The sequence below is a fragment of the Macrotis lagotis genome, chromosome 5 (genome assembly GCF_037893015.1).
Source record: "Macrotis lagotis isolate mMagLag1 chromosome 5, bilby.v1.9.chrom.fasta, whole genome shotgun sequence".
Lineage (NCBI taxonomy): Eukaryota > Metazoa > Chordata > Mammalia > Peramelemorphia > Peramelidae > Macrotis > Macrotis lagotis.
Genome location: NC_133662.1, coordinates 111,414,772 through 111,428,169, shown reverse-complemented (window position 1 = coordinate 111,428,169; position 13,398 = coordinate 111,414,772). Strand labels below are relative to the sequence as shown.

Below are 13,398 nucleotides of genomic sequence, written 5' to 3'. Positions count from 1 at the left end.
CTTGTGAACAGGGACAGCATGAAAGGAGAGAGAGAGAATAGAATAAATGAATGTGGGAAGGAACAGAGTAGAGGAAAATACTGTGAGAAAAATATTGAAGTAACTTCTTTGACGGACTCATGATAAGATGGCAATTCATCTCAGAGACAGAGCCATTGGAATCTGAACACAGACTGAAGTACTTTTTTTCCCTCTCACTATTCTTGAGGTTTCTCATCATTTTCGGGGGGGAGGGGGGTTTATGTTTACTCTCACAACAAGATATTGTAGTAATATAAAATAAATAAACCAAAAAAAATTTTAAAAAGAGAGAGCTGATCTCAAGAAGTTTTGTTTACCTTATCTTATAAACATTATCTTGTTTGTAAGATATTGTTTGATTAAAAAAAATTTTATTTGTACATATGTAGTTATTTTCATGTGGTTTTCCCATTGTAGCGCAAGCTCCTTGAGGGCAGAAACTCTCTTTTGCCTTCCATCATTTCTCCAATGCTTAGCATAGGGTCTGGCACATCATCATAGTTTTTGTTGGGTGCCACAACAGTATTTGATTCTTTATGATTGTCCATAGGAATTTCTTGATAAAACCACTGGTGTAGTTTGCCTTTCCTTTTCCAGTGGATTAAGGCAAATAGAAGTTAAGTAACTTGCTCAAAATCACACAGTTAATAAATCTGAGACTGATCTCATGTCTTACTGACTTGAGGCCCAAAACTGTCTACTCAGCTAGCTAGCTGTCCTTAACTGTCTAATAACTGCTAGTTGACAGAGGGACTAATTGTATGACCCTGATTGAGTTACTTGACTTCTCAGTATCCCTAGGCATTGAAGAAGTGAGTTTCCTCAGTAGGACTTCTCTACACCAAGAAAATCGTAAATCAATTCAACAACAGCAACAAAAACCTTTTATACAAATAACTATAATGCAAAAGTCTAGGAAAGGAATAGACTAGGTCACCTGAGAGTTTGAAAGAAGGCTGAAATAGAAATGTGTTGCAGGAAGTAAAGAGGAATTATAAAAAAAAGAAAAACATGATAATTAAATCCTTTGGATGTTAATTAGTTCTTATTAGCTAGAAGTAGGGAAGCTATAAAGTAAAGAATTATAGAGTCAGAGACAAAAGCATCTTCCTTTGTCAGCATTTTGTCAATCTGGGAACCAGATCCTGATGGGAGCATTAGGTCTTTGGGGCAACAAACTGTTAAATGTAGGCATCAAAGTATTTTTTCCGGGGCTGGGAGTAGGTGGGCATAGTGGAAAATTCTCTTCTACTTTGACTTGGAAGAGGCAAAAGCAAAAGGAGTATGGCAAAGTAGCAACAAAAGGATAGTTGGAAACTAGCAACTTTGTGAGAGGAGCAGTGGCTGATGGAAGGAATGAAACATGGAGAAGTTTCAATTAGTTTGGAATGGTGATAAAAGTCACATCTAATACTGATAAGCATTGCAGCTACTGTGTCCTACAGATCTATCTTTCTAAGGGAATTGTTTCCTTTGTGCTATATCTAATAGACTGGCAGCAAGAACTCTGACAAGGCAAGAGAAGTGCTGCTTCCCCAGAATTTCAGTGCTACCTTAGGAAATTTCAGCTTATATCCCACAGATGTTAGAAGCCCTTCAGAAGAGTCAGATAAGGAAGTAACTACTATTCATCTAGTTTGGGTGGGGAGGATATGTAATGTTCAGGAGGAGGTAAAAAGCAAAGAAGATCTCTCCCTCCACCCCAAATTTTAAGAAAAAAAATGCTCTCTCCAACATTTTCCAACAGTTAAAGATTAATATGCTGTTAACAAGTTTCTCTTTAAAAATGTAAATACCTCTTGGGTGGCTTAAGATTATTGAGCATTGATTTGGTACCAGTTACTTTACTGAAGCAAACATATCCAAGTGGCAGAGGGACTTGGAAGAAAGAGAGAACTGACTTTGAAATCAGGAAGTCTCCAGTTCTAGTGTTACCTTTGACATATCTTAGCAATTTGATATCGGGCAGTCCATTTAACTTCTCAGTGACCTTCTCTAAGTGTGAGGTTCATAACTTGGGGCCCATGAACTTGGACTTGGTTTTTACATAGATAGACAACTGTATTTCAATATAATTGGTTTCTTTATGTATTTTATATTATGTATTTAAAATATTTTTTTCTAAAAAGGGTTCATAAGTTTCATTAGACCACCAAAGGAATTCAATTCATTTGAAACATTTTTTTTGTTTCTACAAGATCTTTATTTTTTTTAAATTAAAGATTTTATTTATTTTGAGTTTTACAATTTTTCCCCTAATCTTACTTCTGTCCCCCTATCCACCATCCAAATTGAATGTGATGAGAGAGAAATCATATCCTTAAGGAAGAAACATAAAGTATAAGAGATAACAAGATAAGAGAGTAAGATATCAGTTTTTTCCTAAATTAAAGGTAATAGTCCTTGGTCTTTGTTCTAACTTCACAGTTCTTCCTCTGGATACCAATGGTATTCTCCATTGCAGACAGCCCCAAACTGTCCCTGACTGTTGAACTGATGGAATGAGCAAGTCCTTCAAGGTTGATCATCACTCCCATGTTGCTATTAGGGTGTACAGTGTTTTTCTGTTTCTGCTCATCTCACTCAGCATCAGTTCATGCAAATCCCTCCAGGTTTCCCTGAATTCCCGTCCCTCCTGGTTTCTAATAGAACAATAGTGTTCCATGACATACATATACCACAGTTTGCTAAGCCATTCCCCAACTGAAGGACATTTACTTGATTTCCAATTCTTTGCCACTACAAACAAGGGCTGCTATGTATATTTTTGTACAAGTGATGTTTTTACCATTTTTCTTCATCTCTTCAGGGTATAGGCCCAGTAGTGCTATTGCTGGATCAAAGGGTATGCACATTTTTGCTGCCCTTTGAGTGTAGTTCCAAATTTCTCTCCAGAAAGGTTGGATGAGTTCACAGCTCCACCAACAATGTAATAATGTCCCAGATTTCCCACAACTCTTCCAAAAATGATCATTATCCTTTCTGGTCATATTGGCCAGTCTGAGAGGTATGAGGTGGTACCTCAGAGAAGCTTTAATTTGCATTTCTCTAATAATTCTCTAATAAGATCTCCTCATCTATAAATTGCTTTTGCATATCCTTTGACCATTTGTCATTTGGGAAATGGCTTTTTTTTCTAAAGATATGACTCATGTCTCTGTATATTTTAGAAATGAGTTCTTTGTGTAAAGATTGTTTCCCAGTTGACTACATTTCTTTTGGTCTTGGTTACAATGGTTTTCTCTGTGCAAAAGCTTTTTAATTTAATGTAATCGAAATCATCTAGTTTGTTTTTAGTGATGTTCTCCATCTCTTTCTTAATCACAAACTGCTTCCCTTTGCATAGATCTGACAGGTAAACTACTCCTTGATCTTCTAATTTTCTTATAGTATTTTTTTATGTCTAAATCCTGTATCCATTTGGATCTTATCTTGGTATAGGGTGTGAGGTGTTGGTCTAATCAAAGTTTCTTACATACTTCCAATTTTCTCAACAGTTCTTATCAAAGAGAGAGTTTTTATCCCAATAGCTGGACTCTTTGGGTTTATCAAACAGCATATTACTATAATTGTTTCCTGTTATTGCACCTAGTCTATTATTCTGGTCCACCACTCTATTTCTTAGCCAGTACCAGACAGTTTTGATAATTGATGCTTTATAATATAATTTTAGATCAGGTAGGGCTAAACCCCCTTCTTTTGCACTTTTTTTAATTTGATAAACCTTCAAAACATTTATTGGGTCACTTACATAGAATAATGCTATGTCATGGGAGATGATGATGATAATAATAGGAAAAATTTATGATTTTTTTGGGTTTCAAAACAAAGATATATTATCTATTATTTATATATTTTACAATTATATATATATTTATATATTTATACATATATATGTATATATATAATATAACTTCATCCTTATAACAACCTTGTGAATTAGGTTCTATGATTATTCTAGTTTTTGTGATGAGAAAATTCAGAGGCTAAGAGATTTGCCCAGGATTGTACAACTAATATTGTGAACTACAACACTTAAAATCTTCCAACTTCTGTACTCATTCTCTGCTTCTTAGCTCTATAAAAAGGAAGCCCTTTTCCTTGTTAAGGCTAACCTTTCCTATGGTGTGAGTCTCCTCATATTACTCCACCCGCTCAAAACTTTTCAGGAGCTTCCAATTGCCTTTAAAAGTACAAACTCAGCTGCCTGGCATTTAAAGCCCTTCCATGATGTGGTGCCAACCTACTTTGCCATTCTTATTCCCCATTTCTTCCTTTCACATACTGCATCCCAGACAAACTAAAAGACTTATCTGTCCCCTGAAACTTACAAAACACTCCTTTCCTTCTTATATTTACTATCTATCAATCAGCAGGCATTTATTAAGCACAGTAGGCAATAAAGATGGAAATACAGGAAACAAAACAATTTCTAAGAAGTTATATTTTGAGGCAAGGGAGTTGAAGATTTTGGGAGATGGAGAATAATTGGGAAGGCCAGGATTGAGTAAGTGCTCTATTTGAAAATTTTACATTGTTAGAGGGCAACATAAGAACACAGGTCATTAGGAGAGAAAGAAAATATAGAAAGGCATGTGGGAGGAATATAGAATAAGACGAACTTTACCTACTCTGCTCTTTTACCTGACATCATGGGGGTGGTAGCATAGCATTGAAAGTCAGCATTCATTCCTACCACTCATTTCTCATTGTTTGATGGAGAGAGGGATATTAATAGAGAAAGAAATATAAAGTGAGGGAGAGAGGAAGGGAGGGAAGGAGGAGAAACAGGAGGAGAGAGAGAGAGAGAGAGAGAGAGAGAGAGAGAGAGAGAATGAATAAATATGATTCATTATAAATCATCACCATTAAACAATGATTTAAGACCAAGGACTCTTGAAAATAAATTTTCTTTTGGAAATTTCAGATCATATTCCAGAAAAAAATTAATGAGCTAAAATTAAAAAACTTCCAAGTCTCTGTCAATATAATTTTTTTTAAAAGCCACATAGTAACGGTGACTTAGTAAGTACCATGAGGTTTCTTGCATGTGGGATTTGAATTCAGCTCAATTCAGTTTAACAAATATTTATTAAATGCTTATTTAGTAAGTTTCATGATAGCATCAGTAAGGTTGTTTTTAGCTCTGAGTTTTTTTATGATCCTATTTGGTGAGCCCTGGGGATCCAAGAAGAGAGAGTACAAGTACTCTTGTTTTCAAGGACGTTTTAAATCTAATTGGGGAAGAAAAGTACATAAATAACTAGAAAATGAGCACTTAGCACCTGAGCTTTAAGAAATGGATATGGTAGAGAAGGAAGTCCATTCAAGCCATGAGGCATAATATGAACAAAGGCAAAGATGAGAAATAATATGAGCAAAGATAGTAGATGACATAACTGAAAGGGAAGGTGAAATACTTGTTCAGTTTGACTAGAACTTAGACTCGGTGAAAGAGAATAGTGTAAGAAAAGGTTGGCTAGGTTGGAGATAGGTTGGAGCTTAACTGTGTGGAAAGGCTTATCTACCAAGGGCAAAAGTTTTTCCTTTATATCTATAGACAGTGGTAAGTCAACGAGGACTTTTATAGCAGAGGAGGTACATGAATGTAGTAGTTCTTAGAGAAAATTACTTGATAGTGATGTTGGCTCTAAAAAAAGCAAGATTTACTGAAGGTTAGAAGTTCAGTTAGGAGGTGATTAAACTAGTCTAGGAAAGAAGGAATGAGATCTGAATGAGAAGTTGTAATGCAAGTGGTGGACAGCTAGGTGGTGAGGTCAATAGAGCGACAGCCCTCAAGTCAGGAGGGCCTGAATTTAAATCCATCCAGACTCAGAGACATATTAGCTGTGTGACCCTGGGCAAGTCATTAAACCCTACTTATCTCTGTCCTCTTCTGTAAAATGAACTAGAAAAGGAAATGGCAAACTGTTCCAGTACCTTTGCCAAGAAAATCCCAAAATCACAGAGTCAGACATGACTAAATTATTAAAATAACAACCAAACTGCAAGTTGTAAAGAACAGATGCAAGCAAGAGATGTTGATTATGAATATGATAAAAACCTAAATATTTCATCCTCAGAGAAAATGAAAAGAATTTCAGTAATATCAGCTCTTATTTAAGTTCCTTATTTATAGAGAAGCCATAGTAGAGATGATTCCAAACTTATGTGTGATTGATTAAGAAACTTAGTAGCTTGCATTTGAATGTGGACATAGTCAACCCAGGGTTGATTAAGAATTATTCATTTTTACAGATGAAGCTAGTGGAAGTGTTTTTTTTTATATTGAATCATTTCCCCTCCTTGGTTGCTCCTTCTTCATGAGTTATTTTCTCAAGTTCAATTTGTGTCCAGATGGAAAGTCAAGCCTGTAAGACAGACTAAGAAACTAAAAATTCTTTTGTGTTAGAACAGTCTAATTTATCTCATTTGTGCTGTAGAAACAAGTTGAAAATGTGTGCTCTTAATTGAAAATACCAAGAAGCAAGATTCAGCATGAATTCATTAGTTAAAGCATCCACTTACGGAGGAGCCCAGCAGCATTTGGCAGCTCAGTTCAGAAGAATTGACAGGATAGCGGGGGTTTTTTCTTTTTCCTTTTATAGGAGACAGGACAATTAGAACATTGTCTTTCCCTAAAAAATTCATTATCAGCGTTGGCTTTAGGAGAGATTTTCATGTAAGAGAATTGTCCTCCTGAAGTTTAAATGATGATTCCATTTGCCAGCCAAACTTCCATTAGAGTGGGTGGGGGTGGGGGTAGTAATGAAGCACTTGCTGTTTAATGTGTTTCAAAGCCAGGCTCCAGGAGCTGCATAGTAACTGTCCAGTCACCTACCCCATGGAAACCAGACCATCCTTTTGAGTGCAGATATTCACCATGACAGGTTAATGAAAACTTGGCTGCCAAGCAAAATGAACTATTTGCTAAATCTTGGATAAGAGAATTTGCTAGGAAGGCCCAAGCCCTTCACCACATCTCTGCTGTGGAAATACTATTTCAATGAAAAAGTATTTTTTGGTAGGGAGGCACAGTCAGAAAGGTTGCTGAAGTCCTTCAGGTAACAGATTTTTTTAAAGAGAGAAAAAAGGGAAAGAGAAAGAAATAGTACAAGGATTTTAAATAATTAAAAATGTAAGAGACAGAGAATGTAATCTTAACCAGAGGTTCTGTGGTTATTCCCTATGAGACACAACCAGCAAGAGGTTTTTAAAGGTAATTGTTCACTATCGATCCTGTGCCTATGGGGAGTCTAAATGTTGATCTGAATATAGGCTAAAAGGTTAAGAGTACTGTTGACAAATATTACATGAAGGGAGTAGAGGAGTGTGGTGTAGCTAAAGTAAATAATTGCAAGTATTGAAGATAAAAATACAAATCACCAAGGCATTTTTTCAGATGAGGAAACTGAAATCTAAGGAAGCTAAGTGACTTTTTAAGGGTCACAAACACAATAAGTGACTGAAGATGCATTTGAATTCAGGTTCTGTGATTTGAAAGGCTCAGAAGACAATAATAATTGACTCCAAGTATTTTAGGGTTTATCTTGTAGAATATGGATTGGATTTATTCTGCTTCACCCCAAAGGGTTTTTAAAAAAAGTTATAAAGGTACAGATTTAAAATCTATGTAAAAATGAACTTTTTGTCAATTAGATTTATGGAAAAATAGAAAACTCCATCTTGAAAGTAGAAGATTCCTTCTACTTAGAGGTTTTTCAATCCAAGGAATGATCACTACTTTTTATGGGGATGCTAACTCTCAACTCTCCCCATCTCTTCTATAATCTTACCAACTACCCTTTCTCCCTGAAGAAACTTTCACCCTGGACTCCCATTTATTTCACTATATTCCTGACTCCCTAGAAGTATCTTCCACTTTGACCCCTCATCTATATCATTTTCCTGCTTTCCCTCCCCATCTCAGTTCTGATCAAATAAGATATGATCAGATCAACTTTACCATTGTTCCTGGTCTCTTTTATGTGATGTCCCTCCCATTAGACTGTAAACTCTTTGAGAGCAGGGACTATCTTTGCTTTTTGTAGCTGTATCCCCTTAACATAGTGCTTAGCACTTAGTCAGCCTTCAATACATGTGTTTTGTTGTTGTTGTTGTTGCTGATTCATTTATATTATTGAGGAGACGTCTATATAGGCACAAATGTCTCTCCCAATTCTGAGATCCTGTATGAAAATATTTATGTTCACACAATTTTATAAAGAACAAAAGAAAATGTGCCAGCCCCAATTTGCTAAGGATCAGTATCTTAAATTGATATTCTAGTAGGCAAGAAGAAAATAAAGAACAGAGTGAATGTAAATAAAAATGCTATGCTTTCAGAAGAGTTAAAAGATAAAAAGTTGGAATATATAAAAGGATTAGAATAATAATAATAACTATCATTTAAATATTTCATTAAAATTTATAAAGTTCTTTATAAATACTAACTCATTTTATCTTCACAACAAACCTGGGAGGTGCTATTATTATCCTCATTTTGAAGATGAGAAAACTGAGTCAGAAAACTGAGTTGCTGAGTCACATAGCTAGTATATGTCTGAGGTTAGATTGAGGTAAGATCTTTTTGATTCTAGGTCAAGAATTCTATTCACTGTGCCAAAAACTAGAGACTTTTGTGCTTTTTAATAGAAGAAATACAGTTACCTCCTTTTACTCTCAGGGTCTGATCTAAAGTTAGTGCTGTTATTTATCTGGAAGATAAACTCAAGTATGATATGTCTTCACTAGATTTTTCAAATACTTGAATGAATGAATATTTATCATACTCTTTTCTCCCAAGTCATCTGTTGTAATTTCAGAAATTCTTAATAACCTAATCATGAAATTGTACCTATGTGAATGTTTAGAACTTTTCTTTTTCAATCTATATTCAATATAAAGAGATTTTGTTTTTTGAGGACAAGTATGTCTCAATTGAACTTTCATTTATCTGGGATAACATCTCAGAAGGGTCAGAGGAAAGTCATTTTAAGCTGTTAACTTTAAAGTCTTCCTCCTAAGAGGAAATGTTCGGAAATTAGTCTATGCTTTTCATGTGTATGCTCTTTTGTAAGGTTTTTATTGCAATGTTTTGTATCTCTGGTAACCAGTCAAAAGTCTCTTGTTAGTTCTAAATTTTTCTCCCATTTATTCCAATTACTGCATAAATTCAGCAAAAAGTTTGCAAATGTGGTGCTGGTTATTTATTTCTTTTCTGTTAATTCTTCACTTTTTCCATTAAAAAAGTTCCTGGCTTTTGATAATGCATCTGTTTATGGTTTGTTTTAATTTAATTATTTTTTATTTTGGGGTTTTTCATTGTTTGTGCTTTTCTACATTTGTTTGGGAGGAAAAGACTTGGCTAATTAACTCAAAATGTTTGGAAATGAATACTTAGTCATGATGAATCCTTACAGGACCAAATATTTCCTTTTTTTCCTCCTTTTCTTTTTTGTGCTTGTTATTCTGGATATCTGCCACTTTGTTTATTATGAATAACCACATATTTTATCTGTATACCTATAAATGCCTAGTCACACATGTATAGATATATGTATCTAAATATGGAATTGTTTATCTAGCTTATTATTCTATCCCAGTGGTGCCAAACATCCAGCAAATCTTACAAACCCTGTTGAGTATGGAGAGCACTTTGCTAGGTTCTAGAGGAGATATGAAGGTTAGATGAGATGAGTTAGATGCCTTCCTTTTGAATACAAACAATGATAGAAAAATCACAAATGCAGAGAAGTATAATATATAGCATTACATAATAAATACAACAGAAAGTTGTAAAATTAAGTTCTTTTAAGATATAAAGGGTCAGGTTATTACTGACTTGCTGGGGAAGAGAAATTTGGGGAGGCTACAAGGAAGAGATTGTATTTGAGTTGCATTTTAAAGAATGGATAGGAATTTAGCATGCAGCATACTCTGGACATACAATAAAGTAGGGAAGGGCATAGAAAAAGAAATAGTAATTATGGTAACTACAATAATTATTATTATGATTAACATTTATATAGTATTAACTATGAGTCTGGCACTTTGCTAAGCATATTACAATTATTTCATTTTATCCCTACAACTGTCCTTGGATATATGCGCTGTTATTATTATTCCCATTTCATAGTGGAGGAAACTGAGGCAGACAGAGATAGATTGACTTACCCAAGGTTACACAGTTTAATGTCTGAGATTAAATTTGAGCTTATGTCTTCCTGACTCCAGGTTTAGTAATCTGTGTCACTTAGTGAGGCTCTATACTTGTCTAGAGGGCAGAGAACAGTTTTGGTGGATCATGGAGTATGTAGAAATGAATAATATGAGATAAAATACAGTGGTTCCATATTGCAGAGTGCTTTGAATGTTGGGCAAGGAATTTGAATTTGATTTAGTAGGTAATAGGTAGCCAAAAATGAAGGGTTTTGTTTATTTAAAGAAGTCATGTGGCCAAATTTATGCACAAGAAAGACAATTCTAGCTATTATGAGAGGGATAGATTTGAGAGAGTAGAGGCAAAAAGATATAGGAGGAAGTTATTTTAAAAAAACAAAACCATCCAAAACCATACGTTTTACCTTAATAGAGATGGAAGAAAAAAAATTGTCCAAGTACAACATTTATTTATGCTAAAATTAAAAAACATCCATAGAAAATACATAGAGGGAACTAATAAAAAATGTCTCTATCTAAAATCAAAAGCAAATGTCATTTGAAAAGGGGGTGAATAAAAACTTTCCCAATAATAATAATAATAATAATAATGATAATAGAAACCAGCATTCATAGAAGAGCTACCATGTTGCCATACATCATGCCAAAAAGTCTACAAATATTATCACTTCATCCCCACAACAGCCCTGGGAGGAAGGTGCCTCTTCCATCCCCATTCAACAGTTGAGGAAACTGAGGGACAGGAAAGTCAAGTGACTTGTCCAGGGTCAGATTGCCACCAATTGTCTGGAGTAGAATTTGAACTCAAGTTCTTCAGATTCAAGGTCCAGTACTCTATGTACTGTGCTACCTAGTTGGAAGAAACTATTTAAGGGAGTTAGAGAATCATTGAACACAAACTAATAGAGAACTTCAAGATCACAAAAGTGTCCCTCTATAAAACTAATAAATAGCTATCTACCTTTCTAAGTTCTAAAATCAAAATTCTAAACTTAATCTATTTTCTCTGATGCAGTGCCTTAAGATGAGGAATTTTTAAGCTAGTGCATATAATAATAGATGATGCTATTAACTGGCAATATATGTGCATTAAAACCTAACTCAATAATAACATTACAAGGACTTAAAATGAAAGAGGAAGAGGAGAGCAAAATTCCAGGAACTGAGATCACCACTGAGAGAAAAATTTCTCTGGTCTTTGGAGGGTGTTGGTAGTAGCAATGGATCATTAAACATGGTGGAATTAAGAAAATGACCTAGAATCCTGATAGTGCAGCAAAAGGATAGTAAACTTTTTTTTAGGTTTTTCCAAGGCAAATGGGGCCAAGTGGCTTGCCCAAGGCCACACAGCTAGGCAATTACTAAGTGTCTGAGACCGGATTTGAACCCAGGTACTCCTGACTCCAGGGCCGGTGCTTTATCCACTGCACCACCTAGCCACTCTTGGATAGTAAACTATTAACTGAGACTAATAACACTCAGACCCAAGGCATAAATTCCTGGTATACCACAATATTCAGCATCATGCCCCAAGATTGGTCAACAACTTCTTACTAATTGGTTTTTAGTTTACTGTTTTGTTTTGTTTTTCCCTTAGGGAAGTACATCTGATATGAAAGTCTATGGGTAAAACAGGTTTATTTATAGCTAACTCAGTTGGAATTATATGTAAGAGTGGAATCAACCATTTAGAGCTTGAAAGACCTAGTCTGGACCTGTATTTTTATAGATGGGAAAACTCTGAACCAGGTAGGTTAAAGGACTTTACCCATGTTCAGATGGGTATTGTCAGAGAAAATGGCTTAAAGATTAGAATTTCTGATTCCAGGGCCATTGCTCTTTCCATTGTGCCTACCTTGTTTTCCATCAACCAATGAAAGATAACCAAAATTCTTTGAAAGATTTGTTAATTTATAAATAAATTTAATGGTAAAATAATTTTTCAGAGATCAAATTGAGAACCAAAATGTGATCTGTCTTTGATATATGGGGATAGATAAAAACTTTGAGTGGAAAGAAAGAAATGAATGAGACTAGATTGTGTTATTTCTCTACCTTCCTCAACTTATCCTACATGTCCTAGGATTGGTGCCATACTTAACCTTCTAAGATCCTAAGAGAATGAAGTTTAGAGGTGGAGAACTTGTCCCAAAGCTATATATCCTGTCAATGTGTAAGAACACACACACATTCCTGAATCAGGAATCCTTAAATTCAGGAAAATGATTTATTGAGAGTGGGATCCTGAAAGTGTGCTTAGAGGACATGTCTCTTTTGACTCCAGTAAATGGAATACATAGCAACATTTGTTTCCAGATTCAAGGGACAATATTTTATATATAGCTACCTTATGATTATATGCTTCAGATTATCCTTGTGAATTTTCAGCCGAGACATTCTATTCCTTGGCCATCTCTCCCTGCTGATGGGTATACCCTTGAACTATCATCTACATTCACTGCTAGTCTGAATAAAGCATGGTTGAATAAGCAAACATGCTGTAAAAAAATCCCTTAATGCTTTCCAAAGACAAATATAAATAACATATTGGCCATGCATGTCTCTACTCTTCCATTAATGTCTGCTTGCTTCGGGAGAGTTGTTGGAGTCTGAAGCTAGTCTGAGTTGAAACTGGTTATTCTGAAGGCAGGCAGCCCAGAAGGATTTATTACCATCTTCACAGTCCCCAAAGGATATAGAAGTGTGGTATGTGCCATGCCCTATACCCAGAGAAGAGATACATCACTCTGCACTGGGTAGTAGTAGTAGTAGGTCATTACAATTTATCAATAGCATCATGTAATAATACATAGCTACCTTAGGGTAGGATTATTATAACTATATAATATACACACATACATATATATATCATATGTATAACTAGCTTTATATTTATGTATTTTATATATATATATATATACATATATATATATATATATATTAAACCCTATGTTTTACAAAGCGTTTTATCTGTCTGTAGCCTTAGGAAATAAATAGTACAAATATTAGGAATAGGGACAAATACTGGACAGATACTGGTGATTTCTTTGAGACAGGAAATTTTATGATGAAGAAATTCCTTCTACCAATGCAGGTCAGCCCATAGTAGTTAGAGAGTTACTTAGAGGTTAAATGACTTGTCATATGGCCAGTATGAGATAAGATGGGGCTTGAACTCAGATCTCCTTAACACTG

General features: G+C 34.9%; 1 protein-coding gene across 2 annotated transcripts in view; it reads left to right on the top strand.

The window, feature by feature from the left end:
• LOC141487798 (putative methyltransferase-like protein 24) overlaps nucleotides 1-13,398 on the top strand; it is a 328,482-nt gene that overhangs the window by 271,242 nt on the left and 43,842 nt on the right. The window lies entirely within an intron of this gene.